This window comes from Salmo salar, chromosome 02 (genome assembly GCF_965601325.2).
Source record: "Salmo salar chromosome 02, fSalSal1, whole genome shotgun sequence".
Lineage (NCBI taxonomy): Eukaryota > Metazoa > Chordata > Actinopteri > Salmoniformes > Salmonidae > Salmo > Salmo salar.
In genome coordinates this window covers 27,095,628-27,107,993 of record NC_138292.1, presented here as the reverse complement: position 1 = coordinate 27,107,993, position 12,366 = coordinate 27,095,628, and the positions used below count along the sequence as shown (strand labels likewise).

The window sequence follows — 12,366 nt, the reverse complement described above, 5'->3', positions numbered from 1 at the left end:
TGCAGTCTAAGTGTCACATGATCTCAGTATAAATACACCTGTTCTGAAAGGCCCCAGGGTCTGCAACACCACTAAGCAAGGGGCACCACCAAGCAAGCGGCACCATGATGACCAAGAAGCTCTCCAAACAAGTCAGGGACAAAGTTGTGGAGAAGTACAGATCAGGGTTGAGTTATAAAAAAAATATCAGAAACTTTGAACATCCCACAGAGCACCATTAAATCCATTATTAAAAAATGGAAAGAATATGGCACCACAACAAACCTGCCAAGAGAGGGCCGCCCACCAAAACTCATGGACCAGGCAAGGAGGTGCATTAATCAGAGAGGCAACAAAGAGACCAAAGAATACCCTGAAGGAGCTGCAAAGCTCCACAGCGGAGATTGAGTATTTGTCCATGGTACCACTTTAAGCCATACGCTCTACAGAACTGTGCTTTACGGAAGAGTGGCCATAAAAAATCCATTGCTTGAAGAAAAAAATAAGCAAACACATTTGGTGTTTGCCAAAAGGCATGTGGGAGACTCCCCAAACATATGGAAGAAGTTACTCTGGTCAAATGAGAGTAAAATTGAGCTTTTTGGCTATAAGGAAAATGCTATGTCTGGTGCAAACCCAACACCTCTCATCACCCAGAGAACAACATCCCCACAGTGAAGCATGGTGGTGGCAGCATCATGCTGTGGGGATGTTTTTCATCGGCAGGGACTGGGAAACTGGTCAGAATTGAAGGAATGATGGATGGCGCTAAATACAGGGAAATTCTTGAGGGAAACCTGTTTCAGGCTTCCAGAGATTTGAGACTGGGACGGAGGTTCACCTTCCAGCAGGACAATGACCCTAAGCATACTGCTAAAGCAACACCCGAGTGGTTTAAGGGGAAACATTTAAATGTCTTGGAATGGCCTAGTCAAAACCCAGACCTCAATCCAATTGAGAATCTGTGGTATGCCTTATAGAATGCTGTACACCAGTAGAACCCATCCAACTTGAAGGAGCTGGAGCAGTTTTGCCTTGTAGAATGGGAAAAATTCCCAGTGGCTAGATGTGCCATGCTTATAGAGACATACCCCAAGAGACTTGCAGCTGCAAAAGGTGGCTCTACAAAGTATTGACTTTGGGGTGGTGAATAGTTACTGTTTTTTGTTTTTTTTTTGTCTTATTTCTTGTTTGTTTCACAATCAAAAATATTTTGCATCTTCAAATTGGTAGGCATGCTGTGTAAATCAAATGATACAACCCCCCCCCCCCCAAAATCTATTTTAATTCCAGGTTGTAAGGCAACAAAATAAGGAAAAATGCCAAGGGGGTGAATACTTTAGCAAGCCACTGTATGATGGATGGATGTATACAGTCTACTCTCTCTCTCTATCTCTCTCTCTCTCATTCACTCACCCACAGACATATACACACACACCCCAACCTGGGTGTCTCAGTCCTGGCCGTCGGCAATTAGAGGAAATTATAGGAAGTTAATTAGTGTTATCAGGGGATGGCGAGGCTGCAGCTGGCAGAGCTGGACCCTGCTCAAGTCACGTACGGCCGAGAACCTTGGGTGATATGTCCAAGGAGGAGAGCACACGCACACACACACACACACACGAGCATACCCATACCGAGAGAAGAACATTTTGAAAATAGTTTGCTATACGATTTATCTTCCCAAAAATACTGTGAAAATGTACAGGTAACTGCCAAAATAAAGGAAACAGTTGAGTCATTTGGGGATTCAAAGCATATTGAAAGCAGGTGCTTCCACATAGATGTGGAACGAACATCCAATGAGCTTAGGGTCACGTATAAAAATGCTGGGCAGTCCCAGTTGCCCATTATTTTGGCTCTCATGTCTAGAAGAAGAGGTCTGAATGACTATAAAATAGGGTTGATAGTTGGGGTACATTTGGCAGGAGCTTCAGCGACGAAGACTGCTCAACTTGCTGATGTTTCACGATATGCCATGGCCGTCTCAGTCACCAGATCTCAACCCAATTGAACACTTATGGGAGATTCTGGAACAGCGCCTGAGACAGCGTTGTCAACACCAAATTATGGAATTTCTTGTGGAAGAATGGTGTCGCATCCCTCCAACAGAGTTCCAGACACTTGTCAAATATATGGCTCATGGTGGCCCAACACACTATTAAGACACTTTATGTTGGTGTTTGATTTAGTTTAGCAGTTACCTATACCTTTGTCATGATATTAATAACATTATATTATCACATCCATAGTCTCACAGTGCAGATGGCCAAACTTACAATGCTTTGTAAAATTGGTATCCTCATCGCTTATTAATAAAAACATGTGAACTCTCAACATTACGCAACCACTGCAATGTGGTAGTTATGACGCATGCTCCATATAGCACGTAGGCCTATGACCAGGGCACACGAATTCGCTCATCCATTACGTAAGGGATACACACTTCCTGTAGGCACTAACTTGATAGATTTAGCATATAGATTAAATGGGAAAAAGGAAATGCATGACGTCTGCATGTGGCCCATTTAAACCTAAAAGCCACACCACAGAGACAGTATTTTAGCATAAACTCACAATATGTCAAGCAGAATTCCCAGCTTCATTCCAACACAGAAACAAAGTGACACAGAAACAATTGACCATGGAAACCCACCTAAAATTAATCAATGGCATCAAGTAGGAACAAAAGAAAACCAAAATAAACACAAGAAATCCCGTAACTAACTAAACCATGTTGAGGTTACCACAAAATAGAAGTCACATATGTATTATCCAGAGAGGCAAGAGTGCAGTAGGGCATGTACTCAACCAAATGTCATACAAATAAATACAAAACACTATGACCATCTATCATACATTTAATTTATGCAATTAGGAGAAACGATTTCATCCTGGGATTGATAACAAACGGTAGAGATGATGGCCTTTGTAAGTTGCTGCTGAGACTCAAGGTAAAGTACAAAAAGTATTGTTCAACAGCAATGGGTCTTTGACACAACCAAATAAATAGGTAAGTTAACTGATAAACATATAATAAGGCCAATTACTTCTTCACCTTTGCCTATTCTGTAATCTGTTCAGAAAAGTGAAGTAGAAACCTTACTCACTGGGTACACACTGGTTGAATCAATGTTGTTTTCACGTCATTTCAATTAAATAATGTTGAACCAACTTGGAATAGATGTTGAATTGACGTCTGTGCCCAGTAGGTTCTTGATATAAGAAATGGGAAAAGTATATTTGACACAAACCTTACAGAGGTAGCCTACTTTATTATCACTAAAAGTACATAGGATTTACACTGGGCATTACACAATATGTTTCTAAAATGAACAAATGTTTTCATTCATAAAACAGTGGGGGTTTTTTCTCCCTATTTCCTCACATAATCTCAGATATTTCATTGAAAATTAAAACTTTCACAGACAGGCACCCAGCTTAATGATGTGTGTAAAATGAGGGAAGTGTTTTGCAGAAACATCCTAAACGGAAATCCAAGAAAAAACACTGTTGGCCTTCTGCAGTGTTCGTGCACCCAGTCATTGAATGAAATTGTGGCATACGAAACACAATAAAAAATAAATAAAACAGTCAAATTGTCTATTCAACTAATTACCTGTACTGCATTTTCAAAATTTGAAAATGCAGAATTTGCTTTATCTTGGCTAGGTCGCAGTTGTAAATGAGAACTTAAATAAAGGTGAAATAAAAAAAATTACAAATTTGAAGAAAATATAATTCAACCTAAGACAGCCTGCATACTAGAGTAAATATATTTTTATTTAATTTCTTTCTTATTTAATTGTCTTTCATTTAATTTCTGTAGGCACATCTTGATTATCTATACAATACATTATTGTATTGCAAATATTTGTATCTATTTTTGGCAAATTATTCAACGTGTTAGAATGTGCAAGTAAGGCATTTAACTGTACTTGTGCATGTGACGTTAAAACTTCAATAATTTCCTTTGACTAACAAAACAGTTTAATTGATTGGAGTTAATCATTTATGTACAAATAAATAGCCATGTCATGTGCTAAAATCTATCAGAGAATACTTTTCAAGCTCCCACCCAGTCTCCCGCCAATCAATCAATCAATCACGTTAATGTTTAGATTTCATTTTGGCAACCGGTCTAATAACAATTCACTGACACTGTCGTTGCCTATCAACTTCGCTGGATGAGGTTGTCAAATGGAGTGATTTAAAATGGAGAAAAAAGAAGGTAAAACGGAAACACATCGTTGAGTACAAGCCTGTCGAGTGCTTACTGTAATTGTTTGTAAGTTTTGTGGTTGTTGAAATAAAGGTCCCTTAGGAAATAATGCTGTAGTCGTACTAGGCTAACGTTAGAGCTCAACTTGTGATGATGCTCTGGTTAGCAACTGGAATTGAGCTTGTAACTAGCTAGCTACCAGTTATTTATTTTTTTTCGCCAATTGTCAATCAAACAAACCCTTCCGAGGAAGGAAGTACATTTCAGACCTCTGCACAAGTTCGGTCCTAACGCAGTAAGCAAGATTCCCTGTAGATGGCAGTAGAGGAGAACATAGCCAGGCCTAATAATAACAAAATAACAAGAGAGCTCCACACTGACAACCCACCTTTCTTGCTAATTGGTACGATAGGTAAAGTTCCTATTAAACGCAGCTCTAGGATAATCATGCCCTGTATTTCAGATTACAGTATCACTTCAGTAATCTACCCTAACCTGTTCAAAATGACCCCAAACAGACAATATTTGTAAAATAAATAGAATATTTAAATAGGGCTACGATTACCTTTTTTTTTTTTTTTACAAAGAGCACGTGTGCGCCTTGGCTTAAAATATGTAGGCGCACATAAAGAAATTTAGGAGCAAAATAAAAACATTTGAGGTAATAATACTAGAATCCTTGATTTTTCTAGGCTCATTGGTGCTCCTAAATTTGGTGCTCCTAAATATTTCGGCATATATGTGAGTTAAATGGTCGCACTATAGACCCTGTTAAATGTTCTAATGATTGCTGCAGGTCCCAATTGTCTTCAACGTAACCAATACATTTCTTATTATTCCTGCAAATCTGGATGTGGAGTGTGTGATAGAGCAGTAATGAGTGAACCAAACATTCCGGCAAAGTGGAACCCAAGGATTCTGGACTGTTGCTTTGACAGGAGAGTCTGTAAGTGTAGGCTGTAATAACAAACATAACCCTTATTTAAAATCTTTAATGTCAACAATTTCATAATAACTTGTATCTTCCAGGTTTGTGTGGTACCTTCTGTTCAATGTGCCTAGCCTGTCAGATGGTTGAGAGGTATGGCGAATGCTTGTCTCCCCCTGCTGCTAACAACTATGATGATGATGATGCGCACATCAATGAGAGAGAGATACAACATCCCGGTGAGATAGCTGTCTAGTACAGTGCAACAAACCTAAAACACATCTGTGTATTATTGAACAACTACATTTTATCATCACAGTGAGATTGCTGGACAACATCATTGTCAATTTTTAATAGCTTGGTTTGACTGTATGATTTATGTGTACTTATACCGTATAGTAGTCACCAGTAAGCAAAATATATATATATATTTTGTCATCCCTCTGTATTTCTAGGGCAGCTTAATTGATGACTGGGCAGGGCACATGTTCTGTGGACCCTGTGCTCTGTCAGATGGCAAGAGAGAAGAAACATCAGCTGGGTTGAGATTAAATGGTAATCAATCCATTTGAGTTTTGGGGGTCTGTGCATACCTAATAAAAGAAGAAAAACACTGATGGCTTTACAGTATCTGTATAAGGGAAAGACCCAGATGCAGACACGGGAGGCAGATGGTTCAAGTCTCTGATATTTATTATAATCCAAGGGGCAGGCAAGAGAATGGTTGTGGACAGGCAAAAGATCATAACAAGGTCAGAGTCCAGGAGGTGCAGAGTGGCAGGCAGGCTCGAGGTCAGGCAGGCGGGTTCAAAACCAAGGGTCAATACCGGGAGAACTAGCAAAAGAGAGATAAGAAAAAGCAGGAGCACAGAAAACCACGCTGGTTGACTTGACTTGACTTGACCAGACAAACTGGCAACAGACAAACAGGGAACATCAGAATAAATACCCAGGGACTAATGAGGAAAACGGGTGACACCTGGAGGTGGGTGGAGACAATCACAAAGGCAGGTGAAACAGATCAGGGCTTGACAACCTGATAAATTCCAATTGAATAAGTCATGCATGGAATTTACAAAAAGGCCTAATAAACCTGCATGTATGACTACACAACTTTTGTATATAGTGCACAACCATAATAAATGTGTTTTTGTTTATATTCTTGCACATGCAGTTGTCAATTTGACTATTGATTATTGTTTGTTGCTAAAACAATGACAAAGTAAAGTACGATTAATATACACGAGGAAATACTCTCAGAATTTTCAACACATTTTCATAGTAATGGCAATGGATGGAGGGATGATCTTGGCTGTGGAATGCAATTTATGAATTACCGTTGCCTAGTAACATCCTAAACACCAAAGAATGCCATAAACTAACTTTCTAGCAAAGTTAGGTTTGTTTGTTAACCTCTAGGTACGTTTTGAAATGCAAAAGAAGTGTAAATGTATTATTTTGCAGATCATTTTATTTTATAAAATTTACATTTGCTCAAGTAACATGTTACTGTTGCTAGGTAAAGAAAGAATATCTAGTTAACAGAAGAAAAGAAAGAGAAAATCAGGACAGAAGAAAAAGGATATCAAAGAGAAACAGTTCTCTAAAGAGACAATAATACAAGAAACAACACTTCTGTAGCTTGTCAACTATGTGTCTGTCTATCCCTGTTCTCTCCCCTCTGCACAGGCCATACAAACGCTTCACACTGCGTGGCCGCTGCCACTCTAACCTGGTGGTCCCAGCGCGCACGACCCACGTGGAGTTCCAGGTCTCCGGCAGCCTCTGGAACTGCCGGTCTGCAGCCAACAAGGCTGAGTTCATCTCAGCCTATGCTACCCTCCAGTCCCTAGACTTCCTGGCGCTGACGGAAACATGGATTACCACAGATAACACTGCTACTCCTACTGCTCTCTCTTCGTCTGCCCACGTGTTCTCGCATACCCCTAGAGCATCGAGCCAGCGGGGTGGTGGCACTGGAATCCTCATCTCTCCCAAGTGGACATTCTCTCTTTCTCCCCTGACCCATCTGTCTATCTCCTCATTTGAATTCCATGCTGTCACAGTTACCAGCCCTTTCAAGCTTAACATCCTTATCATTTATCGCCCTCCAGGTTCCCTTGGAGAGTTCATCAATGAGCTTGACGCCTTGATAAGTTCCTTTCCTGAGGATGGCTCACCTCTCACAGTTCTGGGTGACTTTAACCTCCCCACGTCTACCTTTGACTCATTCCTCTCTGCCTCCTTCTTTCCACTCCTCTCCTCTTTTGACCTCACCCTCTCATCTTCCCTCCCTACTCACAAGGCAGGCAATACGCTTGACCTCATCTTTACTAGATGCTGTTCTTCCACTAATCTCATTGCAACTCCCCTCCAAATCTCCGACCACTACCTTGTATCCTTTTCCCTCTTGCTCTCATCCAACACTTCTCACTCTGCCCCTACTCGGATGGTATTGCGCCGTCCCAACCTTCGCTCTCTCTCCCGCTACTCTCTCCTCTTCCATCCTATCATCTCTTCCCTCTGCTCAAACCTTCTCCAACCTATCTCCTGATTCTGCCTCCTCAACCCTCCTCTCCTCCCTTTCTGCATCCTTTGATTTTCTCTGTCCCCCATCCTCCAGGCCGGCTCGGTCCTCCCCTCCTGCTCCGTGGCTCGACGACTCACTACGAGCTCACAGAACAGGGCTCCGGGCAGCCGAGCGGAAATGGAGGAAAACTCGCCTCCATGCGGACCTGGCATCCTTTCACTCCCTCCTCTCTACATTCTCCTCTTCTGTCTCTGCTGCTAAAGCCACTTTCTACCACTCTAAATTCCAAGCATCTGCCTCTAACCCTAGGAAGCTCTTTGCTACCTTCTCCTCCCTCCTGAATCCTCCTCCCCCTCCCCCCCCTCCTCCCTCTCTGCGGATGACTTCGTCAACCATTTTGAAAAGAAGGTTGACGATATCCGATCCTCGTTTGCTAAGTCAAACGACACCGCTGGTCCTGCTCACACTGCCCTACCCTGTGCTTTGACCTCTTTCTCCCCTCTCTCTCCAGATGAAATCTCGCGTCTTGTGACGGCCGGCCGCCCAACAACCTGCCCACTTGACCTTTTCCCCTCCTCTCTTCTCCAGACCATTTCCGGAGACCTTCTCCCCTTCCTCACCTCGCTCATCAACTCATCCTTGACCGCTGGCTACGTCCCTTCCGTCTTCAAGAGAGCGAGAGTTGCACCCCTTCTGAAAAAACCTACACTCGATCCCTCCGATGTCAACAACTACAGACCAGTATCCCTTCTTTCTTTTCTCTCCAAAACTCTTGAACGTGCCGCCCTTGGCCAGCTCTCCTGCTATCTCTCTCAGAATGACCTTCTTGATCCTAATCAGTCAGGTTTCAAGACTGGGCATTCAACTGAGACTGCTCTTCTCTGTGTCACGGAGGCTCTCCGCACTGCTAAAGCTAACTCTCTCTCCTCTGCTCTCATCCTTCTAGACCTATCTGCTGCCTTTGATACTGTGAACCATCAGATCCTCCTCTCCACCCTCTCCGAGTTGAGCATCTCCGGCGCGGCCCACGCTTGGATTGCGTCCTACCTGACAGGTCGCTCCTACTTTATCCTATCCTAGGTATTCCTTAAAGAGGTGGGGTTTCAGGTGTCTCCGGAAGGTGGTGATTGACTCCGCTGTCCTGGCGTCGTGAGGGAGCTTGTTCCACCATTGGGGTGCCAGAGCAGCGAACAGTTTTGACTGGGCTGAGCGGGAACTGTGCTTCCTCAGAGGTAGGGGGGCCAGCAGGCCAGAGGTGGATGAACGCAGTGCCCTTGTTTGGGTGTAGGGCCTGATCAGAGCCTGAAGGTATGGAGGTGCCGTTCCCTTCACAGCTCCGTAGGCAATCACCATGGTCTTGTAGCAGATGCGAGCTTCAACTGGAAGCCAGTGGAGAGAGCGGAGGAGCGGGGTGACGTGAGAGAACTTGGGAAGGTATATGTCTTTGAACACTTCTACATTCATGTGGATGCTACCATGGTTAGGGATAAGCATGAATGAATCGTGAATAATGATGAGTAAGAAAGTTACAGATGCATAACTATCATACCCCCAATAAAATTGTGACTTCACCTGAGATGTTAGCATGTTTTGGGGGAATCTGTAACTTTCTCACTCATCCTTATTCACGATTCATTCATGATTAGGCCTATCTGTAATCATAGTAGCGTTCATATTAATGTAGAAATGTTCAGAAACCTATTATATTCTTATTTACAATAAAAATGATTTGAAAATTACTCAATACATTAGTCACAATTATTTTCAATTGGGCCCAATATACAGTGCATTTGGAAAGTATTCAGACCCCTTGACTTTTTCAACAACAAAAAATCCCTCACAAGTTACAACCTTATTCTAAAATAGACTAAATCGTGCCCCCCCCCCCACCACCATCAATCCACAAACAATACCCCATAATGACAAAGCAAAAAAACGTTTTTTTGAAATCTTAGCAAATGTATATATAGTACCAGTCAAAAGTTTGGACACACCTACTCATTGAAGGGTTTTTCTTTATTTTTAATATTTTCTACTTTGTAGAATAGTAGTAAAGACATCAAAACTATGAAATAACACATATGGAATTATGTAGTAACCAAAAAAGTGTTAAACAAATCCAAATATATTTTATATTTGAGATTCTTCAAAGTAGCCACCCTTTGCCTTGATGACAACTGTCACGCTCGTCGTAGGAAGGAGACCAAGGCGCAGCGTGGGTATCGTTCCACATCTTTTATTTTAATGTGAAACTTTGCAAAACAAACAAAAAACTATAAACAAAACAGAAACCGTGACGACAGAGGTGCAACATGCACTAACTCAAAATAATCTTCCACAAACACAGGTGGGAAAAACAACTACTTAAATATGATCCCCAATTAGAGACAACGATGACCAGCTGCCTCTAATTGGGAATCATACCAAAACCCCAACATAGAAAAAATAAACTAGAACCAAACAACATAGAACTAAATAAACTAGATAAACCCCCCCCCCAGTCACGCCCTGACCTACTCTACCATAGAAAATAATAGCTCTTCTATGGTCAGGACGTGACAGTACCCCCCCCAAAGGTGCGGACTCCGGCCGCAAAACCTGAAACCAAAAGGGAGGGTTGGGGGGGTGTCTAGTGTTGGTGGCGGCTCTGGCGCAGGACGAAGAACCTTCTCATCCCGCGGATCCTCCTGCATCGGAGGCGGTTCTGGTGCGGGACGAAGAACCCTCTCATCCTGTGAATCCGCCAGCATTGGTGGAGGCTCTGGACTGCCGACCGTCGCTGGAGGCTCTGGACTGCCAACCATCGCTGGAGGCTCAGGATTGCCGTCCGTCGCTGGAGGCTCCGGACTGCGGACCGTCGCTGGAGGCTCCGGACTGGGAACCGTCGCTGGAGGTTCCGGACTGGGAACCGTCGCTGGAGGTTCCGGACTGGGGACCGTCGCTGGAGGTTCCGGACTGTGGGCCGTCTCAGGAGGTTCCGGACTGTGGGCCGTCTCAGGAGGTTCCGGACTGTGGGCCGTCTCAGGAGGTTCCGGACTGTGGGCCGTCTCAGGAGGTTCCGGGCTGTGGGCCGTCTCAGGAGGTTCCGGGCTGTGGGCCGTCTCAGGAGGCGCCGGGCTGTGGGCCGTCTCAGGAGGCGCCGGGCTGTGGGACGTCTCAGGAGGCTCCGGGCTGTGGGACGTCTCAGGAGGCTCCGGGCTGTGGGCCGTCTCAGGAGGCTCCGGGCTGTGGGCCGTCTCAGGAGGCTCCGGGCTGTGGGCCGTCTCAGGAGGCTCCGGGCTGTGGGCCGTCTCAGGAGGCTCCGGGCTGTGGGCCGTCTCAGGAGGCTCCGGGCTGTGGGCCGTCTCAGGAGGCTCCGGGCTGTGGGCCGTCTCAGGAGGCTCCGGGCTGTGGGCCGTCTCAGGAGGCTCCGGGCTGTGGGCCGTCTCAGGAGGCTCCGGACTGGGAACCGTCGCCGGAAGCTCCGGACTGGGAACCGTCGCCGGAAGCTCTGGAACGGGAAGGCGTACTGGAGGCCTGATGCGTGGGGCCGGCACAGGTGGCGCCAGACTGGTGACACGCACTTCAGGGCGAGTGCGAGGAGCAGGCACATGACGTATTGGACTGGGGAGGCGCTCTGGAGGCCTGATGTGTGGGACCGGTACAGGTGGCACCGAACTAGTGACACGCACTTCAGGGCGAGTGCGGAGAGCAGGCACAGGACGTACTGGACTGAGGACATGCACTTCAGGGAGAGTGCGAGGAGGAGGCACAGGATATACTGGACCGTGGAGCCGCATTGGAGGTCTGGAGCGTAGAGCTGGCACAACCCGTCCTGGCTGAATGCTCACTTTAGCCCGGCAAGTGCGGGGTGCTGGCACAGGATGCACTGGGCTGTGAAGGCGCACTGGTGACACAGTGTGTAGAGCCGGTGCAGGATATCCTGGACAGAGGAGACGCACCGGAGACCAGGAGCGCTGAGCCGGCACAACCCGTCCTGGCTGAATGCTCACTTTAGCCCGGCAAATGCGGGGCGCAGGCACAGTGCGCACCGGGCTATGAATGCGCACTGGAGATACAGTGCGCATCACCGCATAACACGGTGCCTGACTGGTCACACGCTCCCCACGGTAAACACGGGGAGTTGGCTCAGGTCTAAACCCTGACCCCGCCAATCTAAACCCTGCCCCCCCCCCCCCCCCCCCCCCCCCCCAAAAAAAAAGATTGGAGCTGTCTCTCGGGCTTCCGTTGTTGCCGTGCTAATTCCTCGTATCGTCGCCGTTCCTCTTTTGCTGCCTCTATCTCCTCCCTTGGACGGCGATACTCCCCAATCTGCGTCCAGGGCCCCTTGCCATCCAGGATCTCCTCCCATGTCCACTCCTGGCCATGCTGCTTGGTCCTCTGGTGGTGGGAGATTCTGTCACGCTCGTCGTAGGAAGGAGACCAAGGCGCAGCGTGGGTATTGTTCCACATCTTTTATTTTAATGTAAAACTTTGCAAGACAAACAAAAAACTATAAACAAAACACAAACCGTGACGACAGAGGTGCAACATGCACTAACTCAAAATAATCTTCCACAAACACAGGTGGGAAAAACAACTACTTAAATATGATCCCCAATTAGAGACAACGATGACCAGCTGCCTCTAATTGGGAATCATACCAAAACCCCAACATAGAAAAAATAAACTAGAACCAAACAACATAGAACTAAATAAACTAGATAA

The 12,366-nt window shown here is 45.4% G+C and overlaps 1 long non-coding RNA gene across 1 annotated transcript; it reads left to right on the top strand.

Annotated features, from left to right (window-relative positions):
* Window positions 1-4,102: 4,102 nt before the first annotated feature.
* LOC106578244 (uncharacterized) lies at window positions 4,103-6,043 on the top strand. The gene is made up of 4 exons (XR_001322390.3): window positions 4,103-4,210; window positions 5,061-5,147; window positions 5,231-5,368; window positions 5,585-6,043. It is a non-coding gene; the product is annotated as an uncharacterized LOC106578244 (long non-coding RNA).
* The last annotated feature ends 6,323 nt before the right edge of the window (window positions 6,044-12,366 follow it).